Consider the following 27,046-nt stretch of genomic DNA (forward strand, 5'->3'; position numbering starts at 1 on the left):
CTCCTGTCTGCAGATTTCCCGGGTGGTGCAGTGGTAAAGAATCTGCCTGCTGATGCATGAGAAACAGGAGACAAGGGCTCTATCCTGGGTCAGGAAGATCCCCTGGAGAAAGGAATGGCAATCCATTCCAGTATTCTTACCTGGAAAATTCTACAGACAGAGAAGACTGGCGGGCTACAGTCCATGGGGTCAAAGAGTCTGCCACAGCTGAGCAAGAGAGCATGCACACAGTCCTGTCTGCATGAGTTTTCTCTGTTCTTTTTTTTTTTATTTTTTTTAATTTTTTTGTTTTCTCTGTTCTTAAACATCCTGTTTAGGTCTGCCGAGAGAACAAACTTTCTTACTGAGGATTTTTGGATGTTTTCTTGATTCACTCCAGTGGCCCCAATGGAGACTTCTAGTTCTTAATTCCATTTTTCTTTGTTATGTATGGACCTCTCCACCTCCCCTCACAGCCTGTCTACCTACCAAATAACTATTTGGGCTGCTCAGGGAGTCAGGATGGCCCAGAATCTAGAACATATCCACAGCTTCATCCAGCTGTAGAAGTTTCTCTTTCCCCTCCCTTCTCCAGGGGATCTTCCCAATCTGGAGATTGAACCCAGGTTTCCTGCATTGAAGGCAAATTCTTTACCATCTGAGCCACCAGAAAAACCCTCTCTTTTCCCCTGAATAGAAATATTTGTTTCAACTAACATGTTTTATTAAGTGTGTTGCATCATCACTGTTAAAAATACCAATTCTGCTGCAATTATTGCCACAAGGAAAGATTTGTAAATATCTTGGAAAAAGAGTCCTTTTTCACCCCCAATACAAATAGCTAAGTTAGCATATGTCTTTCTAAAATCCCTTTCTTTTATAAAAATCATCCCTTTCCTTCCTTCCTGATCTATCAAAAGAGGTACATTTGCCCATGTTCTCCACCCAAGGGTGAAGCATTATATATTTTGATATATGTACTTGGCCCAGAGAGAATCAAAGTGGCTGTAACAGCTTTGATCATAGTAGTTATTTGAGTAATCTTGTGAAAGATTTTTGCAACCAACAGGTCTTTGGAGGAACTGAAACAGGCTTCTTTTATGGGTGCCTCTTAAGGGATCAGTTAGGATCAGAAATGATCGATGCTTCTCTTCTATACTTACAGTCTCTAATGAGAGACCAAGTTGCCTGGGAGTCTCCCCTAAGTGAAGCCTGCCTTGAAGGCTGAGCCATCCTATGTTGAAGAGGAGCAACTGCCACTCAGAAACATTTTCATCAACGTCTTTCTGTGTTGCATGAACCTAAGACTCACCTGAACCACGAGTTATGAGAAAATTCATGCCCCATCACAGCGAAACAGCTGTGTTCCCCCAGTCACTGATTTTGAAAGATGTTAAGGGAAGGTATTTGTTTTGAGCCTGTCGTTTTGGCTACAACTTCCCCTTCAGGTTTTCATATCATGATGTCTCCTAGTCCTGTAACTGTTACCTTGTTTCTCTGATAGAGTCGGGGGGACCCAGGACCAGTCCTTTCCAGCTCCTAATCAGAAGGTAGGTAGACATGACAATATGCCAAGAATTATTTCTGGTGGGGCCCTAACAGCAGAGGAAGTGCCTCTATAGAATGGCTCATTGTAACAGAAGATAGATATGCCTGACCTGGCCTTTATGACAGATGTCAAATATATTGAAGCATGTTGTGAAGCAGATCAACTTATTGGCAAAGAAACGGAAGACCACCAAGGAGGGTGGCCAGATTTCCTGTCTCTGTGCAGACACAGCAGTGAGTCTGCTGGAGGACCAGTGGGTGGAGAGAGGGGAGACCTGGGTGAGCTGTCTGAATTGCTGCCTTGTCCACACCAGGCTTGTCAATGAAAGTCCCCAAACCACAGAGGTTGTTGGGAGAGTGCAGGGCGGGTGGAGGACCAGGGTGGGGGACTAAGGCGACAGGGCCCACCCTGAGAGCAAGCACCTCTTCCGTGTAGCATCTTAGGTGCCTCCTGGGCCTGCTCAAGAAATGTTGGTTCCTGAAGGAGAACCCAGTTCTCCTTCCTGGGTTCAGTTCAAGAAAGACTCCTTGAGGGTCCACCGTGTGCCAAGCACAGTGCTGGGCGTTGGAGATGAGTGTTAATACCACCCTGGTTTCAACTCTAATCCCACCCCTGTCACAGAGCTCTCTGCCTCCTTCTTCTGTGTCCCTCTCCCTTGGGAGAACGTGGGGTATTTGGGTGACTCATTAGCTGCTGGGTGGTCTGGGGTAAGTTGATTGACTTCTCTGAGCCTTGTTTTCTTCAGTCACGAAAAGGACACTTGGACTCCTGCCTCATAGAGTTGAGAATATTGGACTTAACAGTGTGATTGTGCTTTGCTAAAAAGACAAGCTGCTGCTGCTAAGTCACTTCAGGCGTGTCTGACTCTGTGTGACCCCATAGATGGTAGCCCACCAGGCTCCCCCATCCCTGGGATTCTCCAGGCAAGAACACTGGAGTGGGTTGCCATTTCCTTCTCCAAAAAAGACCAGCTAGGTAAGCTATATAAGGGGGAGTGATGACTAGCTCACTATTTACCTTTTACCTCATCATGGTTACTTTTCAGGTAATTTATATCACCCTCCACTGAGATTATCTGCTGTTAGATTACAAGCTCCCAGTACCCTTAGCCCTGGGCTCACTTAGTCAAATATGAGTATCAGAAAACCTTGGGACAAATGAATTATACAAAGGCCACTTTTCCTTCAAATGGTTATAGCCAGCAGCCAGGTGTTCTGCTTGGTTAGAGAATAACCTGGGTGTCAGCTGCCTCTTTAGCTGGGCACCCTTGTACAGTGCGCAACCCACACAACCGCCCATGGTGAGCCTGCTAGTGTCACATGGTGCTTGGCCCAACGACATATCTAAATGATTTCAAACTCAATTTATTACAGTCACTGTTGTGCCCAGAATGATGGCATTATGTTTTCAATAGGATTACTTTAGCCATTGGAAAGACTCAATGGATAAATTACAGATAACATGTAAAAAGTCACAACAACGGGTTCTTCTCTCCTCTTAAAATGTTTCTTCAAGTCAATCATGGAACTAATGTAGTATTGCATTTCGCCTGGGTTTGCTGGACATAAAGGGTACAGGTTTTTGTTTCTTTGCTTTAAGTTTTTGTGACCATGAACTATGGGAAATCAACACTGACACGGACTAGGAGCAAACCATGGAGGTGACACAAATTATTAAAGAAGGACAGTATGTCTATAGATCTGGGTTCCCCATGATTAGGGAAGGGAGATGAAATAGAGAAGTTGAGACTAGCTTGCAGGGAAAGTTCCTTGTGATATGGAATATTTGTTGGTTTAACTCTCCTGCCTTTGCTTATTCTGTCTAGATAGTTCAGTTGCTAAAAGTAAAACCCTTGTTAGATGGAAGAGCTGAACAGTTTCACATTTATATATTCCATTTTGTAGTAGTAACATGGAAAGAAATCTCAAGAAAGCAGATCTACACAGATTTCATTCTCCACACCAGCTTCCAAGGTTGTCAGATGCTTTTTCTATAGAGCAGAAAATGCAAGTCTCTCTAGAAGGAAAAAAAAAACCCCAGAATCTAGCTTTATGTAAATGACAAGGGAATGGGGTAAAAACGGAACTAAAAAATGGAATTGCTTTGTATGTGGGACAGTTAACTTTAGTGAGATCCTAATGATTAGATTTTTGGCTCCTCAGGAAGCAGTGTGATGCTGTAACTGTCTATCTCTTAGGCAGGCTTGAGGTGTCAAAGGAAAAAAGATTTTTCATTTGAATCTAGAAAATGTAGACTCTGTCACTGGGCTGAAGGAGGAGCAAATGGTTTTTCAACCACAGGAGGATTCCACAAATTCATATTCTTTTCGATTCCTCATTCTGATCCCCCCACCCCGCCTGGCTCCTTTTATTTCCCTTTGAATTTGTGTTAAATTCATTACAGGCTCTTAAAGGAGAAAGGTTCTCAAGGGTTTAATAGAGATGTTAGATGCTATGAATAAAAAAAGGCGGGTGGGGAAGAGGAATTCACCATGGCTTCTTTGAACTAAACTATAGTTCATCTCAAGTGCTTTTCCCCTTTTGGAGAAAAATATACCCTTCTCCTCCAGGAAGCTCAAAGTCTCAAAGGCCTATATTAACTTGATCTTTGGGAATAGTGTTTTAATTTTTTCCATAATCATCATGCAAATTGATCATGATAATCTCTGGGAAGGAAAATAAGTGAACCAATGGCCTCATTAACTCCAATGCTAGGGGGACCCCGTTCCTAAGAGCTGGTGCCCTCACCCCACACTGGCCCAGGCCTTCTTTGTACATGACTTGGTCCAGTCCCAAGAGTAAGCTGTGACTTCTTCTGTCCCTGACCTGTTTAAATTGCCTTATGCATTTTACTCCTTTAAAAAATAATGGGGGAATAATTTGAAAGGTCCCAACCTTATAAAAGGGATGCTTTTGTTCTCTAGGTTCCAACCAACATCTCCAACTGGGCTGTGACAGGACCTCACCACTGATGGACATGTTTTATTCGGGCCTTACTTAGAGACACTGAGGTCTCAATACGCTTTGGACAATAAACTGAGTCAGTCGGGATTAAAATGTGTGACTCAGATGCCTAATTCTGAATGCTACTCTGTTGAATTAGGAGGGCTTTTTTTTTTTAGAGTGTGTTTGTTTTGATTTTAATTTAACATGGAGAATGGCAGAGACAAATAGATCTGTCCAAAATAAACTGAGTAACAAATTTTTGAGCTGTGGTGGTTATTAATTTCATGTAAGTGGCTCCTCTTTTTGTTTTTATAAACTGTAAAATTCAAGAGGAAGCAGAACCAAATGTAATATACTTTTATGGATTGCCTGCTAGGTGCCAAGCAAGGTGTTAAATGTTTGCAAATGCTGCCTTATTTATCCTTGTCTTACAGATGAGGAAAAAGGGATGGGACAAGGTGAAATAGACTGCCCTGCTGGAAAACAGCCTCGTCATTTACAGATCTGCCTCACTGCTGAAAAGAATTTGACACATTGTTTGAAAATTAACTTCCTCAGAGCAGTATCGAGCTACACTGTTCTCAGTGGACCTTGTCCTTCCAGTGAGTAGTGAGGAAGTTACTAGAACTCTTGGAGCCACTGGGTGCTACGCATCTGGATGAGGACAGTAGATGTCCAGTACTGTGCCTTGTGGCCACTATTACCTTCCACTGACTAACTATCCATGGCTGAAAAATCGGTATCTGGTGAGTGAGTGCATGCTAAGTTGCTTCAGTCATGTCTGACTGCGACTCTATGGACTGGAGCCCACCAGGCTCCTCTGTCCATGGGATTCTCCAGGCAAGAACACTGGAGTGGGTTGCCATTCCCTTCTCCAGGGGATCTTCCCAACCAACGGATCAAACCCAACTCTCATGTCTCTTGCATTGACAGGCAAGTTCTTTACTGCTAGCACCACCTGGGTGCTAGCCCAGTTATCTGTATATGTATAAGTAAATCACTTTGCTGTATACATTAAACTAATACAACATTGCAAATCAACTATACCAATATAAAATAACAAATTTAAATAACAAAAGAAAAACATTAAAGCTAAGAAAAAGAGAAAAAATACGGCAGGGCTTCTCACTGCTGTGGTTTCTCCTGCTGTGGAGCTGAGGCTCTTGGGTGGGCGGGCTTCAGTAGTTTCTGGGCCAGGGCTCGGTAGCTGCAGTTCCTGGGCTCTAGAGCACAGGGTCAGTAGCTGTGGTACATGGGCTTAGTTGCTCTGTGGCAGGTGGGATCTTACTGGACCAGGGATCAAACCCATGTATCCTGCGTTGGCAGGCAGATTCTTTGCCGCTGAGCCACCAGGGAAGCCCCAGGTGACTTTAAAGTCAATGTGATCTCTCTCAAAATATTCTATAGTCAGTATGCATTGACACCTACTATCTGTAAGGTATTGCATTAGAAGACAATGAAATACATCTTCAAGAACCATTAGTTGAGTTTGGGCTACATGCTGGAAATTGTGCTATGAGCTCCAGATACAAAGATAAAGGGGCCTGATTGCCTGGTTAGGAGGGTGGCTTTCTGAACATACACAGTCAGTATTAGAATGATACCAAACAGCAGAGTGACTTGAAGACTTAAAGAAGACTTTGGAGATATAGTAACACTCGAGCTGGGTTTTAAAGTTGTTAGTAAGAGTTCTTCAGATGGAGATGTTGCGGGAAACACTTGCTATTTTGAGGGAACTTCATGTTTAATTTGATAAAGCAAGAGCATGTTATTGCCTTTGAAACAGCCAGAAACAGGGTATGATTGGTGTGTCATGGAGCAGGGCTGACGCTACCATTCATTTACTGGGAGAATGGTATTTTCTCAGACTACGCTTAGAACAATGGTTCCTTGAGATGTGAATTGGTATTGACTGAGAAAACAGGAGGTTTTAAGGTCAAATAAAATGGAGGGAACACTGAGTTAGGCTGTAACCAGATTTTTTCTTCAAGACCTCAGACTCTTTAACATGCTGCTCTGCATGATTAATTTGCAAGAACTTGCCCTGAACCTCTTTGTCTCTCCCTTTTCATAGTGCACCCAGGGCTCCATGGGTCCCACAGCGGAAAATACTGCTTTAAGATAGCGGCAGGTGTCACCTGCCTTTGAGAAGTGAATGGTTTCTATTTCAGAAAGGAAATGTGGGCACCTGGGAGGAAGAATGCCAATGATGAGAGACCAGATGCAAGGCAGCTTATAACCAAATTGTGACATCTTCTAGGCAGAACAAACAAATAGGAGTCAGAATTAAAGCACGTAAGCCATGGAATGCAGTGGTGGAATGGAAAGAGACTCAGCAGGTAGCCTGGATACTTGGAGACCATACGGAGGGGTTGATGAGAAAAAATTATCTGAGGGTGACACCCTAGTGTCTAGTTGGGACGCTTGGACAGTGAAGAAAAATGATAGGTAGAAGATGAGAAAATTAATTCCGTTTGGGAATGGTATAATTGAGATGTCTATAAGATGTCTCAATAGAGCTGATCAACTCAGCCAAGGGTTGGGGACCTAATCTCCATCTCAAGACACACAGGATCATAATTTTATTCTTCTATGATGCTTCAAATGACTATTATCCAAAGGTGTCTCAGGATTTACTGTAATTGTGTTGCTTAACAATAAATACATAGAAATGCAGGTAATAGAGAACTGTGTTTAATGGAAAGAGGAAAGTAAGTGAATGATTGACTGTATTTATTTAACTACTAGTGTGTTCCTAGCCTAGCAACTGTGTATGTGTGTGTGTGTGTGTGTGTGTTAGGCGCTCAGTCGTGTCTGACTCTTTGCAGCTCTATGGACTGTAGCCCGCCAGGCTCCTCTATCCATGGGATTCTCCAGGCAAGAATACTGGAGCAGGTAGCCATTCCCTTCTCTGGGGGATCTTTCCAACTCAGAGATCAAACTCTGGTCTCCCGCACTGCATGCAGAGTCTTTACTGTCTGAGATACCTGGGGAATCCTAGCAACAGTACATAAGGGAAAAGCAAGCAAAATAAATAAATAAATACATACATAAAAAAAGAAAGACAAGGAAAAGAAAAATACACAACCTTTGCTCAAGGACTTTACTGTCTAAAGCTTACAGAAAATGTTTCAAGTGGTTGGATTTCTCTGTTGGGATCTTTGGACATTCTGCTTGCTAAATGGCTCAGGCAGTAAAGAATCCAACTATAATGCAGGAGACCTGGGTTTGATTCCTGCGTCAGGAAGATCCCCTGGAGAAGGGAATGGTTACCCACTCCAGTATTCTTGCCTGGAGAATTCCATGGACAGAGGAGCCTGACAGGGTACAGTCCATGAGGTTGCAAAGAGGTGGACACAACTGAGTAACTAAGCATGATGACTTGCTAGATGAGCTAGGGCAAGTTATATACCTTCTTAAAGCTTGGGTGTTCTCATTTGTAAATTTTTATGTGTAGAATATTAGTACAGAAGTTGTGAGGATTGCTAGGGTTAAACTAAAATTTATTTACTGTATTTTGAATGAATAAAATAAATTTATTTGGGAATAATGTATGCATTGTGATCCATTAATACATTTCACTATTTTTATTTGATTTCCAGTTAATATCAAATAATAACTTGTCTATTTGAATTGCAAAAATCAAGCTGGTTTGAATTAAAGAAGTGTGAAAAATTCTTGGGTTGGCAAAATACATAACACTTTCATCAATTAAAAATAGGTAAAATGTGTTAAAAATAATGAAAAGTTCATATTTTAATTGAACTGGCTTTTCACAAGCCTATATTTTATGAAGCTTAATGAAACAAAAATTGAAATGGTGCCCATTATGAAATCTGTGTTAATTGTTATGATTCTCATAAAGTTCATATGATTCCAAAAAGTTTTGCAGTTACACCAACTCGAAATGTACAGTACTTGTCTTTCATTCTCTCTGGATATATTTTTGGTAATAAAGACCAATTATGCACCTTGGCAAACAGAGCATTTGCTAAATTGAAAACTTCCTTTAAAAACACTAGAAACTTTGGACATGATACTGCCAAAACTGCAGGGTGCTTTTGCTAATCTGACAAAACTTTCTTTGTTCTTTCTGGCTTCATCAAGAGCAAGGCTGTTTCTTCACTTTACTATTACCCTAATACTGTCATCGTCTTAAACATCCTTGTGCTAGAAGGCACTGCAATATTAATTAAAAATACAGTCTAATTATTTACCCTAGTTGGTTCACACAAACCTCTACAGTGTAATCAGTGCACTCCCTTCTGGGGTTTCACAGCATTTTGGACTGAAATAGGAAGGTTTGTTACTGACTTACACTTGGCTCATGAGTGTAATTAAGTATAACCTACAATTCACCTTTAGGTCACTAGATCAAACATAACTTATCCAGCCCATGTCGAAAAGTATGGGCTGCATTGACTGGTGGGCGGCACACATGAATGAATGGAACTTTTAATTTACCTCCAGGCCTCTCAGGGAACATGTGGAGTGTTTCTGAAGACAGAGGGAAAGCAGAGGGTTACCAAATCAGTCACTGGCTTCAGATAGTCCTCAGCGCAAAGCACCATCAACCATGCCTGAGCACAGCTTGTCTGCAACTGTGTTTAGCGACCATCAGTAGCCTAGCGTGGCAGACAGATATTTTCTAGCTGTTAGGAGTGTGTGTGAAGACTCTGGGTGTGCCTGGTCCTGAATCACCCAGTAAGCTTGTCTTTTGGAAGCTCAGCATAGAAATGTTACTAGGCCCAGCCGAGTGGTCAGATCTTTATAAAGATCTTTAAAATCTTTTGTCCTTGGGCTTATCTGGCATTATTTAATAAGGGAGAAGTTTCTTCCGGAAGGACCCACCGAGGGCATTGGTCTCCTCCATAAACATGTGTTAGAAAGAGTGAGGGTGACGAAGCTGGTTTATCAGCATAAAATGTCCAAATGTTACCCCTACCACCTTAACATTTAAATTGCCATCTGGGAGTCCTATTCAGTTTGAAATGCCCAACTGGCTGGCCTGAGGAAGAAACAAAGGGGCAGACAACCACATGAAAAAGTTTGGACAATGAGGAACAATAGTAAAAGTAAAATAATATTTGATTCTAGTTATTGACACTCATTAGAACTCAGACTGATTGAAGTGTACGTTCTTTGATAGACACGGTGGAAGATGAGATTCTGTTCTGAAAGGTTGTTTGGGCAAGGTATGGAAGACTTTGAGTATCTTGAACGTTTTGTATCTTTAAAAAAATGTTTTATTTTATATTTGAGTATAGCAAAGAGTCGGACACGACTGAGTGACTGAACTGACTGACCAACTGATAGCCAATTAACAATCTTTTGATGGTTTCAGGTGGACAGCAAGAGGACTTGGTCATACATATATATCAAGCCAATCTGCCCCAAACTCCCCTCCCATCCAGGCTTTCACATAACATTAACCTTGTTGGTTATTCATTATATGTAGCAGTATATATGTGTCTATTCCAAACTCCCTAACTATTCCTTCCCCTCCATCCTTCCCCCTTGGTAACCATAAGTTTGTTCTCTGTCTGGGAGTCTGTTTCTGTTTTGTAAGTAAATTCATTTGTATAATTTCTTTTTTAATGATGTAGTTTTACATATATAAGCTATTCAATAGGAAATCTTAAAAAAAATTAAATTATTAATTGGAAGATAGTTGCTTTGCAATATTGTATTGGTTTCTTCCAAAGAGCGATGTGAGTCAGCTGTAAGTATACATATATCCGCTCCCTCTTGAGCCTCCCCCCACCTCCATCTCACCCTGCTAGGTCATCACAGAGCAGCAGGTTGAGCGCCCTGTGTTATATAGCAACTGTCCACTGGATGCCTATTTCACAAATGATGCTGTACTTCAGTACTACTCGCTCCGTTTGCCCCACCCTCGCCTTCCCCAGGGGGCTCGGTGGTAAGAGTCCACCTGCCAATGCAGCAGACACTGGAGACGCAGGTTCGATCCCAGGGTCGGGAAGATCCCCTGGAGGAGGAAATGGCTACCCATTCTAGTATTCTTGCCTGGAGAATCCCATGGACAGAGGAGCCTGGCAGGCGATAGTCCATGGGGTCGCAAAAGAGTCAGACATGACTGAGTGACTAACACTAGCTGTTATCATCCCTCCTTCCCCTGCGTGTCCACTGTCTATTCCTGCCCTGCAAATAGGTTCATCAGCACCATTTTCCTAGGCTCCATGTATATGCGTTAACATAGATATTACAAAAAAAAGAAAGTTATAGGTCAGCGTCCCTGATAAACATAGGAAGATCTTAATTCATCCAGAGTCCGAAATGATGGCAGGCATCTTCAGTGACTTTCCCGATTGAATTTAACCTGATGTTTTGGCTGAGGTAAGTTAAGACTTCAGGGTAGAAATGGGCTAACTCTGTTTTACAATTCGACAGATAGTAGCTGTCAAGAAGGTAAATCAAGACACCAAAGGAAGATAGTACACGATGCCTCTCCTGGGAGGTTCTGTGAAGAGGAAAGAGGACAAAGCAACCAGAGCTGGTGGTGTTCGCCTTCTGCCTGCGGAGAAGTGACTGTCAGCTGGAGGCTCTGATTCACAGAAACACAGAGGTCACGTGAGATATAAAGTCAAACAGAAAGAGATATATGTGTACCTGGAACATTTTTTTAAATAATGAGTTGATTTGGAGAGTTGGTTGAATCCGCTGAAAAGCATTATAAGACCCACCACGTTTGTTCCAGTGGATATACTGTCCACCCACCCATTCACTCAACAGTATTCATGGACCACTTACTACCAGCTGGTTACTAGGACATGCAAAACAAAAGCCCTTGACCTCACAGAACTTGCACTCAGATGAAGTGTCCAAGGAGAGAAGGCTTTCACTATCCATTGGAAACGTGGGGAAAGGGGAGGACCACTTGAGGAGTGGAGGGGAGGTGGACAGGTCCCATCCTGCCAGCTCTTGTACTCTTAACATTCAGAGAAATGAGGAGCCGTTGAAGATTTTTAAGTAGGGAAATAAAATGATCAGATTAGCTTCTAAGGGTCCTCTTTCAGCATCCTCATGGCTTCTGTACATGTTCCTTTTCTCCCTGCTGCCCATGTAGACAGAGTTTTCTAACAACCTCAGAAAACTGAGGGGAGCAGAGGAGCTTTGGTGCAGAGAAACTGGAAATGGATGAAAATGTTATTTATTTTTTCAGTTGAGTTTGGACTCTGGAAGCCACCAGGACTTCCCAGGTGGCTCAGATGGTAAAGAGTCTGTCTGTAATGCAGGAGACCTGGGTTCGATCCCTGGGTCAGAAGATCCCCTGGAGGAGGGCATGGCAACCCACTCCAGTATTCTGGCCTGGAGAATCCCATGGACAGAGGAGCCTGGTGGGCTACAGTCCATGGAGTTGCAAGTAGCTGGACACGACTGAGCGACTCTCATTCACTCACTTGGACTCCTGAGACCTTATAACTGGACCACACAGTAGCTCCATGGTTGCCCTGGGTCTGATGCGCTCTTCTCCTGCCCTAGGAGCCTTCCCAAACCTTGATCACAGCGTGTCCCAACATGGAACCTCGGCTGCCTCGGGCTACATCCTCAGAGCCAGTCTCTCCACAGAATGGTCCCGTCAGCCTGTCTGTGCTGTTATCCGTGAGGTTTAACTACACAAGAGCACTTCCTAAACCGGTTCCACAGATGCAAGTTTAGTGAGATGTTAAAAAAAGCTCTACAGAAATGGGAGGGGAGTCGATGAGTCAAGCAGATGGATAAAACAAACCCAGAGTATGATAACATCTTCTCTTTGAGACACATAAGGCAGTTAACCTCCCTAAAGGCTCTGAGAAATGCTGCAAAGTGTTCTTTAACCTAGCACTTCTCAAGCATGCTGCTGCTGCTGCTGCTGCTGCCAAGTCGCTTCAGTCGTATCCGACTCTGTGCGACCCCAGAGACGGCAGCCCACGAGGCCCCCCTGTCCCTGGGATTCTCCAGGCAAGAACACTGGAGTGGGTTGCCATTTCCTTCTCCAATGCATGAAAGTGAAAAGTGAAAGTGAAGTCGCTCAGTTGTGTCCAACTCTTCGCGACCCCATGGACTGCAGCCTACCAGGCTCCTCCGTCCATGGGATTTGCTAGGCAAGAGGACTGGAGTGGGGTGCCATCGCCTTCTCTGCTTCTCAAGCATAATTAACAGCAAATACGCTCTTCTACTTAACAACTGTGAAACACTACTCAAGCTAACCCTTCACTTTTGCCAGGTTGGTCTGTCTAATCCCAGATGTGCCTTTGAACTTCCCCTGCCGTGGCTTTCCTTATCTGTTCCCTGTTTTGGAAAATTCTTCATTAATAACTCTATCCTTCTAATCTCACCCAGTTCAAATGCCATCTCCTTCGTGAAGCCCACCTTGATTATTCCACCCCAGAATGATGTTGCTTTAAGTACACGTATATCCCCTCCCTCTTGTGTTATACAGCGGCTTCCCGCATTTTACACATGGTGGTGTAAATGTTGATAGTGCTCTCTCAGTTCATCCCACCTTCTCCTTCCCCCTCTGTGTTCACAAGTCCATTCTCTATATCTGTATCTCTATTCCTGCCCCCAAAATAGGTTCTTCAGTACCATAGATGTATACTTATAAGTGATTCACATTGTTGTATAGCAGAAACTAACAACATTGTAAGGCAATTATCCACCAATTAAAAATAAAAAAATATGTTATCAAGCATATTATAAAAACAGAATGATGGTGCTCTTTTTCTGACTTTTAAAGCATTGTATTTCCTGCCTCATATTGTTCATGAACAATAATGTTTACAGTATTACTCTTTTCGTGTTTAGAGCTGTGAAATGAGCGGGTCAGTCTCTTGAAGGGATTGATAGTTTTACTTTTTACATGAAAGAATTATGAAAGAACATGAGCTTTGTCATGAGACAAATAGTTGTTCCTGTCACATTTCAGCTAACCAGCTGCATGACTTTGGACAACTTACCCAGCCTCAGTAACTCTCAGTTTTTTCATCTGTAAAATAGGGATGATAAGCTGCCTCCTCGTTAGACATGGGCCTTCTTAGTGACTCAGATGGTAAAGAATCCACCTGCAATGCAGGAGACCCGGGTTCGATCCCTGGGTTGGGAAGATTCCCTGGAGAAGGGAATGGCAACCCACTCTGATATTCCTGCCTGAAAATCCCATGGACAGAGGAGCCAAGTAGGCTAGAGTCTTTACGGTCAAAAGAGTAGGACACACACGACTGAGCAACTCACACTTTCATTTTATTAGAGGCTTCGTGAAGATCAAATGAGACCATGGTCAGTATCCAACATGTTGTAAGCAATTAATACACGTAAGCTCCAATTATTATTATAATTTCTGTTACTGCTGTGGGTGTGTACTCAGTTGCTCAGTCACGTCCATGGGATTTCTCAGGCAAGAATACTGAAATAGGTCAGCATTTTCTTCTCCAGGGGATCTTCCTGACCCAGGGATCAAGTCCACCTCTCCTGCATTGACAGATGGATTCTTTACCCTTGAGCCACCGGGAAAGCCCTAGTACTACTACTACTACACACACACACACAAAAATCTCCTTTTTTTTGTTTTAGTGACTGTAACATGTGCAATATTCCACGACATCAACATTCTGAATGGTTTGAGATTTTGGCATCCAGAAAGACTGCTTCTCTCTTTCCGGAGAGCGGGATATTGGATAAACCACTGCCTGGTTGGAAATGGTTTTCCTTCCAGAGAGAGAGGGCCTGTGACGGTAATAGCCATGCTTCCTGGATTTTCTGGTCCACTCAGATTTTAAGAGTAAATCTCATCAGCAAACAAAGAATTAGTCCAATGAATCTGATTTCCGGTTCACTGTGACCGCTGTGCGTAGTGTGGAGAGGTGTTTGGTTCTCGCTTGTGACTGATTTGCCTGGTCTGTGGCCTGGAGATCAGGAGCCTGGCAATCGTGAATCAGTGGCTGGGCAGAATCAGCGCTTTGATTGCTTTAGTCCAGGTTTCCCTTGAATCTTGACATGTGATTGTCTGATTTCAAAGTTCAGCAAAAGAAAATGCCAAAGATTCTTTTGTATCATACATGGTAATTATCTGTGAGTTAAGATAAAAGAATAGCATATATGTATACATATTTTCATGTTTCTACTCATTCAGTAAATATTTATTGAGTACCTACTATGTGCTAGGCACAGTTATGATATAATAGTAAACAAAAGACAGGTATTTTGAGACTTCCCTGGTGGTCGAGTGGCTAAGACTCTGAGCTCCCAAAGCAGGGGGCCAGGGTTCGATCCCTAGGCAGAGAACTAGATCCCACATGCCGCAACTAAAATCTGGCACAGCCAAATAAATTATTTTTAAAAATCATACTAAAAATATCTCAGTTTAAAAGAAAAGACAGACATCTCTGTTATAATGGAGCCTAATTCTGCCTGGAGAAGCCACAAAACAAACAAGTAAACAGATGAAGATATTATACACAAAGTGGTGGGAAATGCTGTGAGAAAAATCAAAGCAAGGGTAGGCGGGATGCAGAGCTGGGGAGATCAGGGAAGGTTCTGGGTTAAGACGACATTTGAGCAAAGGTGTGAAGGAAATGTGAGAAGCATGTAGGCTAAGGAACTCTGGAAGGGAAAAGAACCCTGCCACCTAATAGGCAAGAGGAGAAAGCTGAGATAAAGGGAAAGAATGGCTTGATGTTAGATAAAGAAACACACTGGATCTTCTGGCCACGTCAAGTTTGTATTTGATGTAAAGGAATTGGGAAGTCATTGGTGCACATTAAGGCGAGGCACTACATTTGTCTTTTCAAAAGATCCTTCTGGCAGCAGAGAGTGGAGAGTGGGTTAGAGAGAGCCAAGTGAGTATGGAGAGAGGGGTGGAGGAATATGAAATAGCTCATGTAGGAGATGATGCTGGCTTGGACTGGACCAACGTTTATCAGCCTCAGGACTAGTGACATTTTGAGCTGCATCATCTTGGCTGTTGAGGGCTGCCCTGGGCACTGTAGGCTGCTTAGAAGTTGCCCTGGTCTCTACCAACTGGATGTCAGTAGCATCCTTTCTCCCCAGGTGTGACCCCTCTAGATGAATATCTGCTGAGAGGCAAAATTGCCCCCAGTTGAGAGTCACTGGACTGTGCTGCTCGTAGAGATGGGTGGAGGAGGACGGATGTGAGAGGTCTTGGAAGGTAAGAGTCAATGAGAGGGGCTGTATGTGGGCCGATGATGAAGAAAACGAAGAGGGAGTGAGAGGAGCCAAGATGCTGTGCTGATCTTGATGCTGTGCTGCGGCTGTCATGTTAGAGGAGGGGCGGGCTTGCTGCTGAAGATGCCGGTTCAGTTCTGGAAGGGCAGCACTGGGCAGCCCACGAGACCCCTCTCTCCTGCCAGGTGGAGGCGGGAGCAGCGAGGCCTGGAGTCCGGCAGAGGGACCTGGGGGAGAGGCAGGTTTCTACACTGGTGACCGGGGCCACGATGGGAGGAGATGGAACCAATCAGGGAGCCATTTACAGGGAGAAAGGAAAGACGAGGGCCAAGGGTAAAGCCACAGAAACCCGAAGGATTGAAGCCTTCATGAAGAGCCAGCCAAAAGGCCAGGAAATTCCCCAGAGCCTGTGATAACCTGGACCTTACGCAGGAAATAGTGCGGGAATCAAGACAGTGGGCTCTGAGTCCAGTGACCTGTGTTTGCATCCTGATTCCACGACTTAAATTTACAAGCCCATGGGTACATTACTTATCCTTCCTAACCCTTGCATGATGCTGGGAGGGGTTAGATGCTGTGCTGTGTTGAACATCTTTCAGTCGGTGCCCAGCTTGTAGGAGGTCCTCAGTTAGTGGTACATGTAGAAAGAGGTGTGGACAGGCACAAAGCTGCGGATGCTGCACATACACGGGGTGGGGGTCCTCTGAGAGGGTCAGGTGGAGGCCCTTGGCGGCGGGCACAGAGGAGCAGAAGCACAGCAAGCGGCGTGCCTGAGTGGGATCTGCTGAAACCCTACACAGCCCCAGCCGGCGGGCCCGGGGGTAATGTAATGAGAGGTGTTTTCCTCCCTCCAGGACAGGTGCTCAACTGATACAATTTAGAGTCTCAAATTCCAGAGCTTAATCGTTTGTTCTACATACAAGTTAGCCCAGCTCAGCACACCTGTGGACTAAGATCTTGTGATGCACCCAAGCCTGTCTTTTATTAAGTTCTTTGCAAGCCGTCAAAATAAGACCAAATGTCCATGTGTCACTAAGTATGCAAGTGGACATAAAACGAGCCATTGTGAGGACTGCACAGTGAAGAGCTCAAAATAGCACGTGAATCCCGGGGCTCTGGAAAGTACAGTTACATGATTAATGTAACCAGAGTTAGATATAAAATGAAATTAAATATTTTATATAGCGAGAAATGCCTACACACACATAAAATTCCCTGTTGGTTGTATTTGAGGTTTAGCCATGTTGAATCGATAAAAAATGATTTAGAACGGATGGCTTCCAGCAGCTGGTTGCGCTTTCAGTCTTCCATAAAGAAGTTAAAATTAATTTTAATATGTTGATGGTGCTTATTGATGATAATATTCATAATAAATATCCATTGGAAAAATTCTCTGGCACATCTATGTGACAGGGAGGTCAAAAATGTTAATGACAATCACAACTACAAAATGCAATTCAGTCAATTACTTTAATTAAATCTAAAACTACTTTATGTCTCCTCATTTATACAGTAAACTCATAGTGGGGAAAGGGCATCATCTTTATCTGGCTCGTTTCAGCGTCCAGAGATGCGGTCTTGGGTTGTGTTTTCACACTGGTAGCTCTTACATCCTTGCGGAACATTTAAGGTAATTATGGGTCTTACAAGTAATGCTTCTGCTTCTATGCAGGGGAAAAGGGTGGAGAGTTCCTTCTGAATGCAGTTTTATGGAAAGAGAGCTTTCCCTTCACAGATGCTAATCTTGTATTTACAGACTGGTTTATGTCGGACGGAGCCAACATTCCTCGGTAAATGGTAGAAGCGTCTACATTTCAGTGAATCCTTTTTAATTATATTGTTTGGTATCAGAAGAAAAGGAACGCAGCTGTCTGAGTTCTCACTGCCACACAGGTTCCAGTGCTCTCAACTCACTCAGTCCTTACAACCCTAACAAATAGTTTTTTTTACAAAATATTGTGGGGTCGTATTAAACTTTAGAACCCTTAGACCTTAATGTTATTGAACTTGGAAAGTAGAAAGGTGAGCATTTTAAATAACAAATCAATCAATTAATCAACAGTTTATTCAATATTTCTACACAGTTATTTAATATCTACTATATGCTAAAAATGTTGTGGGCATCCAAAAACAGCTATAAATTACACAGATGAAATCCTGACCCTCTCCTTAAGGGGCTTACATTTTGTTTGGAAGGAAATGAGAAAATAAACAAGTGAACTGAATAATATTAGATAGTGGCGAAGATCATAGGGGAAAAAAGTAGGATGATGGTGAAAGTGGTTCAGTTGTGTCTGACTCTTTGCGACACCACGGACTATATGGTCCATGGAATTCTCCAGGCCAGAATACCGGAGTGGGTAGCCTTTCCCTTCTCCAGGGGATCTTCCCAACCCATATATCCCACATTGCGGGAGGATTCTTTACTGTCTGAGCCACCAGGCAAGCCCAAGAACACTGGAGTGAGTAGCCTATCCCTTCTCTGGCAGATCTTCCCAACCCACGAATCGAACAGGGGTCTCCTACGTAGCAGGCAGATTCTTTACCAGCTGCACTGTACGGCAGGGTGACAGACTTTTCAAGTTTGCCCAGAGTTATTCTGGGTTTGGAGTAGGAAATGGCAACCCACTCTACTATCCTTGCCTGGAAAATTCCATGGACAGAGAACCCTGGCAAGGTCTGCATGGGGTTGCAAAGAGCCCGACCCAACTGAGCACACTCACATGCTTTCTGGTTTTAGCATAGAAAGTCTTGCATCCCAGGAAAACCCTCTGGTCCACGCAAACTGAGATAATTGGCTGCCCTTGTAGTGGGATGACTAAGAGAAACCCATCTGTTGGATGAGGAGTCAGGGAAGGCCTTCCTAGGGGATTGACATTTGAGTCAAGACAAGAATGATACAAAAGAGCTGTCTTCAGATTTCTGTCGGGCCATCAGGATGAGGTTCATCCCCTCCTAGAGAGCGTCCAAACAGGAATTTGTGTTTTGAGAATATGAATAAACACTTACGGAATATTTTCCATAGGTCAGACAATGTAAATATTTTATATCCTTCAGTTCCTAAGTCCAAGTAGTAGGCAATGTTACTCCCATTTTACAAGTCAGACATAAAGTGGCAAGCATTGTCTGAAGTCTTGAGGCTAATAAGTAGAGAGTTGGGATAAAATTTTGCTCTGGCAGTTTGACCTATTTTAGGGAGAAAGAATCACTTCCTGCTTAGAGAGGAGGTAGAAATAGAACTTTGATTTCACAGAGCCCAGACTCTTGCTATATTGCCCATGAAAACTTCTCTAAACTGGATTAGCTTGGACATTATTCTTTATCTAAGCTAGACCTGATGGCATCTGGGTTAAGCAGCCTCTAAAGAGTTGGATACTTCCTAAAGAGCTCAAGATTCCTTGGGGAAATATGATGGGATATAAAGGTAGGACTTGGAGTTTCTGAAAATCACAGATGAAGTAAAAAGCAAATATTAACTTTTTATTTTAAGCGTAACTGTAATTCTATTTATCTCTGAGCTAGTGTTGCCTGTGGACAAATTAGGAGGCATATATTTTTGTCTTATTACTTAGCTTCTGGCATGGGTGCATTCCTTAAGTCTTTTCAGAGCAGACCTTGTATACTGTATCTTTGGATTTTCCATTGCAACTAACAGGTCCTTGCATTTACTATGAAATCTATAAACATTTGCTGAAATTAAAATATTTGGAGGATCAGCATTGGTATCCCAATAAAGTTATGCTTACAATTTTTAGTCATTTTCTACAAGATAAATTCTGAAGTGATTCACTTCTGGGTTTGGCTAGCAACCTTTTGGACCTCAGAAAGAACACTATCCCTTGCCATAGTTATAGTTAACCCAACTCATGCCATGATGACAAGTTCTGAATGTATACATTTATTTGCATTAAAATACACAGAAAACAGTCCTAGAATGATAGAATGAGGACATTAAAGAAAACACTCCTCCACAAAAGCAATGAGAACACTGGCAAAAATCATCAAGAACAACTTTTCAGTACTCTGAAAATTAACCAAAGGCTTACAGGAATTCAAAAAGTGTTTATTCAAGGAAGATGATTAAGTCATGATAAGAAGAATGAGTGCCATGACATTTTAAGGTACTCATGTCCCATCCTATTCTTCCCAGTTCTGCAGTAGCCTTGAACACCAACAGCCTCATAAGCGTGGTAGGTATGAAAAATGAATGGTCTAGAAGCCACTGAAGGGGGAAAAATGATACTGAAGACCCCCACAGGCCCCATCCCCAGAAATCTGTCATTATTTCATCTCAGTCTCACAATTCGTCTTTCTTTGATCTGATTCAGAGCTCACTTTACAAATTGCCTTTTCTCTAGGGTCTTGGTTAAAAATAATTACTGGCACTGTTTAGCTCAACAAGTATCCAAGTTGCTGATAACAGTTGGAGCTAGCAAGAGACTAAACAGAACATTAAAAACTGAGAAGTAAGAGCAACAAAAATAAAAACTTCTACAACACATCCTGAGCTGAGGGGGATCTTATTTACATCATGTTTTTTAAAATGTTGTTTTCAAAAGAAACAGGAAAATATGGCTTACACCTAGGGAAAAAGCAATGAAAACAACACTTGAATTAGCCCAGGTGTTGGACTTACAAGACAAGGATTAAGAGAACAAAGGGAAAGTACATCTAAATAATTAAAGGAAAATATGAGAATATTTCACCAAGCAGATAACATCAATAAAAAGACAGAAATTCTAAAAAAAGAACAAAATAGGATTTTTGGAGTTGAAAAATACAAAAATTGAAATGAAAAATTTGCTAGAGGAGCTCAAAACATATTTGAACTGACAAAGGAAAGAAAGGCTGAGCTTGAAGATAGTTTATTGAGATTACCCAGGCTGAGGAACAGAAAGGAAAAAAAAAATGGGTAAAAATAAACGGTGCCTCAGAAATCTATGGAACATTATCCGATGTATATGCATAATGAGAGTTGCAGAGGAAAAGGTGAGGGAAAAGGGTTGAAAAATATTTGAGGGAATAATTGCTGATATCTTCCAAATTTGATGAAAAAATTAATCTGCATATTCAAGAATCTCAAAAAACTCCAAGTAGTATAAACTTAGATCCACTTTTAGCTACATCATGAAATTAATCCCAGATAAAACTGGAGATTGTGGTTAGCACACCTGATCTACAAGAAACACTAAAGAGGACATTTCAGGCTGAAGAATTAAAATGATGCTAGTCAATAACTCACAAATATATGAGCACCTACAAAGTTCTTCCATAGGCAAATATAGATGGGTGTAAAGTGTTTTGGCTTTTAAAACTTTTCATGTCTTATTGTATTTAAAAGTCAACTATATAAAGCAAGAACTTTGTTGATGTGCTTACAATGTTTAAAACTAGTGACAATAATTGCACACACACAAAAAAGGGAAAAAATGGAGCTATACTGGTGCAAAGTTTTGGTATTAGTATGGAAATTAGGTTGGTATTCATCCAAACTATATTATTGTAAATTAGGATGTTTATTATAATACCCAGGGCAACTACTAAGAAAATAAAAACTAATAGCATGGATATTAAAATAGTATACTATTGAAATATCTAGTTAATGCAAAATAAGGCAGTTATGGATGAATAGTGAAACAAAAAAGACATAAGCTATATAGAGAATAAATAGCAAAATGGCAGATATAAATCCTATCCTATCAGTAATCACCTAATGTAGATGGACTAGCCACTTCAATCAAAGGCAGAGATTGGAAAAAATGGATAAAAACATGATCTGACTATATTCTGTCTATAAGATAAACACTTTAAATCAAAGGTACAAATAGATTGAAAGTAAAAAAAAAAAAAAGGAAAACCTATACTAATCAAATAGTAACCAAAAGAACACTGGAGTGGCTATACTAAGTCATATTAAATAGGCTTTAAGACAAGTTGCTGCTGTAAAGAATGACATTTTATAATAATAAAAGAATCAGCCCATCAGGAAGACTTAATGATAAACATATATGCACCCCAGAGTACCGAAATGTATTAAACAAAATCTGACGTAATTGAAGTGAGAAATAGAGAATTCCACAGTAATAGTTGGAGACTTCAATAGCCCACTTCCAAAAATGAATAGAACGACTAAACAGAAAATTAAAAAGAAACCAGAAAACTCAAACAGTAGTGTAAACCCACAGAACTTGACAGACATCTATAGAACTCTGCCCAACAAATACAGAATGCAAGTTTCTGTGGGACATTCTTCAGGAAAGACCATACTAAGCTTCAAAAGTTCAGAGTTCAAAGTGTTAGTTGATAAACTGTGTTCAACTCTTTGCAACCCCATGGACTGTACTATGCCAGGCTCCTCTGTCCATGGGATTCTCCAGGCAAGAATATTGGAGTCGTTGCCTTCTCCAGGGGATCTTCCCAGCCCAGGGGTCAAATCCAGGTCTCCCACATTACAGGCAGATTCTTTACTGTCTGAGCCACCAGGGAAGCCCATAATAAGTTTAAAAGGACTGAAACCACACAAAGTCTACAAGTACATTCTTTGACTAACATGGAATGAAATTAGAGATCATAACAAGGATTTTTAGAAAAGTTACCAATATATGGAAATAAAACTACATCTAAATAACCAATGGGCCAAAGAATAAATCACAAAGACAAATTACTAAATACTTGGAGATTAATGGAAAGGAAAACAAAACGTACAAAACTTAAGGGATGCAGCTAAAGCAACGCTTGTAGGAAAATTTATGCTGCTAGTGTTCAGTCACTCAGTTGTGTCCGACTCTCTGCCACCCCATGGACTGTAGTCCAAGACACTCCTCTGTCCGTGGAATTTTCTAGGCAAGAATACTGGAGTGGGTTGCCAGTTCCTACTCCAGGAGGTCTTCTCTACCCAGAGATTGAAACTGCTTCTCCTGCGTCTTCTGCATTTCAGACAGATTCTTTACCATTGAGCCACCTATGCTGCTAAGCACCTATTAATGTATTAAAAGGAAGAAAGATCTCAAATCAGTAGCCAAAATTGCTGCCTTAAGAAACTAGAAAAAGAAGAGCGTATTAAACCCAACACACACAAGGGAATAATAAAGAATAGAACTGCAATACATGGAGTTAGAGGCTAGAAAACGATAGAGAAAATTATTTGGTTATTTGGAAAGATCAACAAAATTGACAGATCTTGTGAATTCACTGGCAGTTCAGTGGTTAGGACTCCATACTCTCCATGCAGGGGGCTTAGGTTCGATTCCTGGTCGGGGAACTAAGATCCTGCAAGCCATTAGTGAAAGTCGCTCTGTTGTGTCCAACTTTTTGCGACCCCACGGACTATATGGTCCATGGAATTCTCCTGGCCAGAATACTGGAGTGGGTAGCCTTTCCCTTCTCCAGGGGATCTTCCCAACCTAGGGATTGAACCCAGGTCTCCCGCATTGCAGGCTGATTCTTTACCAGCTGAGCCACAATTGGGAGCAACCAAAAAGAAAAAAGAGAGAAGACTAAAATTACTAAAAATTAGGAACAAAAGAGAAGCATCTTTACTTACCTTACTAACATGAAAAAGGATTGTAAGGGAAAACTATAACCAGTTGTTGCTAACAAATTATATAACCTGGATGAAATGAATAAATGACTAGAAACACACAAACAACTGATTTGAGAAGAAATAGAATAAGTGAATAGACCTATAAAAAGTAGAGATTGAATTAGAACTCAAAACAATTCCCAGAGTGAAAAGCCAAAACCTAGATGGCTTCACTTATTATGTCTTTCAAATATTAAAAAAAAAAATACACAATGAGACCAGTATTACCCTGATATCAAAACCAGAAATGACATCACAAGAAAAGAGCTACAGATTATTATCCTTTCATAGCATAGCTGTAAATATCCTCAACAAAATACTAACAAACCAAGTCTAGCATCACAGAAAATGGATCATTTACCATGATTAACTTAGCATATGAAACTTTAACAAGATTAGCTTAGCATATGAAATTCAGTCTATTTGATACAATGTATTAATGGAATAAAAAACAGATACCACATACTCTTCTTAATAGAAGTAGAAAAAGCATTTGACAGTATTCAACATTCATTCATGATAAAAAACCCTGAACAAATTAGGAATAGAAGAGAGTTTTCCTAAACTGTGCAGATTGCCCATGAAAGATATATAGATACAGGCCTACTTAGTGGTGAAAAATCAAGATCAGAAACAAAATCAGGATAAGGACCACTCTGCTCTTTCCACTTTAATTCTGTATTACACTGGCTATTCTAGCCAGGGCAATTGGACAAGAAAAGGAAATAAAGGACATCTGTCTAGACTAAAAAGAAAAAATAAAACTATTTGAAAATGACTAATCTTGTTTGTAGAAAAATCTTAAGAAGTTCACTAAAAAATTGTTAGAGCTAATAGGTGAGTTTAGCAATGTTGCAGAATACAAGATCAATACAAAAAAAATCAATTGTTCATTAGTAATGAAAACCTGGAAATAAAATTAAGACAATAATTTCATTTTTTTTTGTTTAATTCTTTTTTTACTTTCCATTTTATTGAGGTATACTTGACATATAACACTATGTAAGTTCAAAGTGCATAGCATTTGACTTACATACATCATGAAATGATTAACATAATAAGTTTAGCTAACATCCATCACCTAATGTTGTTTTTAGTTACTAAGTGATGTCCGACTTTTGCAACCCCATAGACTTGGGATTTCCCTGGCAAGAATACTGGAGAAGGTTGCCATTGCCTTCCCCGGGGGATCTTCTGGATCCAGCGATTGAACCTAGGTCTCCTGAATTGCAGGTAGATTCTTTACCATCTGAGCCCCCCGGGAAGCCCATCATCTAATATAGATACAAGATAAAAGAAAAAGAAACAAAAACTGATTTTTTTCCCCCCTTGGGATAACTTTTAGGATTTACTCTTTTAACTCTCACGTGTAACATACATCAGTGTCAACTATATTAACCATAGCATCCCCATTATTATTTATCTTCTAACTGGAAATTGTGCTTTTTGACCACCTTCACCCAATTCCCTCTTCCCCTAGTCCCACCTCTGATAACTACAAATCTGATCTCTTTTTCTGTGAGTTCGTTTTTTGAAGTAAAACTGACCTACAGCATTATGTTAGTTCCCAGTGCTCCACATAGTGATTTGTAATTTCTGCACTTTATAAAATAATCACCATGATAAGTTAGGTTGTTATGCCATCTGTCTCCATACAAAGACACATTATAACTGAGTGTACCTCTTATGTGCAGTTTTCATCCCCAGGACTCATTTATTTTGGGACTAGAAGTTTGTCCCTCTGAATCCCCCTCATCTCTTTCACTCATCCCCCATACTCCTCCCCTCTGGCAACCACTAATTTGTTTTCTGTATCTACGAGTCTGTTTCTGCTTTGTTATGTCCCTTCGTTTTGCTTTTTATTAGCTTCAACGTGTAAGTGGAATCATGTGATATTTGTCTTTCCCAGTCTGACATATTTCACTTAGCATAATACCCTCTAGGTTTATTCAGATTGTTGCAAATGGCAAATTTTAATTCTTTTTAATGGCAGAGTAATATTTCATTGTCTAATATGCATATTCTTTGTTTCATCGGGCACTTAGGTTGCTTCCATATCTTGGCTATTGTGAATAATGCTGCAAGAAACACAGAGGTACATATATCTTTTTGAATTATGTTTTTTTCCCCCCTTTGGAAAAATAGCCAGCAGTGAAATTGTTGGAATGTACGGTAATTCTATTTAAAAATTTTTCTTATTTTAAATATTTGTTTTTGTTTCATTTCTTCCTATTTTTATTATTTTGAGGAACCTCCTTAATGTTCTCCATAGTGGCTGCATCAGTTCCCATTCTCACCAACAGCGCAGGAGGGTTACATTTCTCCAAATCTTGGCCGGCAATTGCTAGTTGTCTTTTTGATAATAGCCATTCTGACAGGTGTGAGGTGATACCGTATTGTAGGTTTGATTTGCATTTCCTGATGATTAGTGATATTGAGCATTGATTTTCATGTGTCTGTTGACATTTGTGTGTCTTATTTGGAAAAATGCCTATTCTTGTCCTCTGCCCATTTTTCAGTTGTTTGATGTTGAGTTGTATGTGTTCTTTGTATATTTCGGATATTAACCCCTTATCAGATATATTGTTTGCAAATATTTTTTCCCATTCAGTTGTCGGCCTTTTCCTTTTGTTGACAATTTCCTTTGCTGTGCCAAAGCTTTTTAATTTGATATAGTCCCATTTGTTAACTTTTGTTTTTGTTTCCATTGCCTAAGGAGACATATCCAAAACCATATTGCTAAGACCAACATCAAAGAGTTTTCCTTCTGGGAGTTTTGTGGTTTTAGGTCTTACATTTAAATCTTGAATCCATTTTGAGTTTATTTTTGTAAATAGTTGAGAAAGCAGTCCAGTTTAATTTTTTGCATGTAACTATTCAGTTTTCCCAACACCGTTTATTCAAGAGGCTGTCTTTTCCTCATTGTATATTCTTGTGTCAAATTAATTGACCTTATAAGTGTGGGTTCATTTCTGGATTCTTTATTCCATTGATCTATATGTCTGGCATTTTTCTTTTTAGCTGGTATCTTACTGTTTTAATTTTTTTTCTTTTGAACTTTTAATTTTGTATTAGGGTATAGCCAATTAACAATGTTGTGATAGCTTCAGGTGAACAGAAAAGGGACTCAGTCATACAAATATATGCCCTCTTCCATCCAGACTGCCACATAACATTGAGCCAAGTTCCATGTGCTATACAACAGGTCCTTGTTGGTTATTCATTTTAAATAGAGCAGTGTGTACATGACCATCCCAAACTCCCTAACCATTCCTTCCCCCCAGCAACTGTAAGTTCATTTTATAAGTCTGTGAGTCTCTTTCTGTTTTGGAAGTTCACTTGCATCATTTCTTTTTAGATTCCACATATAAGGAATTCATACCATATTTATCCTTCTCTATCTAACTTACTTCAGTCAGTATAACATTCTCTAGGTCCATTCATATTGCTCCATGGCATTACTTCATTCTAATGGCTGGGTAACATTCCCTTGTGTATATGTACCACATCTTTATCCATTCCTCTGTCAATGGACATTTAGGTTGCTTTCATGTTTTGGCTATTGTAAACAATGCTGCAATGAACACTGGGGTGCATATATCCTCTCAGATCATGTTTTTCTCCAGATATATGCCCAGGAGTGGGATTGCAGGCTCATATGGTAGCTCTATTTTAACTTTTTATAAGGAACCTCCACACTGTTCTCCATAGTGGCTATACCAATTTACATTCCACCAACAGTGTAGGAGGGTTCCCTTCTCTCCACACCCTCTCCAGCACTTATTTGTGAATTTTTTCATGATAGCC

General features: G+C 40.9%; 1 long non-coding RNA gene across 2 annotated transcripts; it reads left to right on the forward strand.

Moving 5' to 3' along the window:
• The first annotated feature begins 293 nt into the window (after nucleotides 1-293).
• Nucleotides 294-11,170, forward strand: LOC133234109 (uncharacterized). Of its 2 annotated transcripts, XR_009732017.1 has the most exons (4): nucleotides 294-1,529; nucleotides 2,274-2,503; nucleotides 4,908-5,075; nucleotides 10,885-11,170. It is a non-coding gene; the product is annotated as an uncharacterized LOC133234109 (long non-coding RNA). The 2 variants fall into 2 exon arrangements; XR_009732016.1 differs by lacking the exon at nucleotides 2,274-2,503.
• Nucleotides 11,171-27,046: the final 15,876 nt, after the last annotated feature.

This window comes from Bos javanicus, chromosome 21 (genome assembly GCF_032452875.1).
Source record: "Bos javanicus breed banteng chromosome 21, ARS-OSU_banteng_1.0, whole genome shotgun sequence".
In the NCBI taxonomy this organism is placed as follows: Eukaryota; Metazoa; Chordata; class Mammalia; order Artiodactyla; family Bovidae; genus Bos; species Bos javanicus.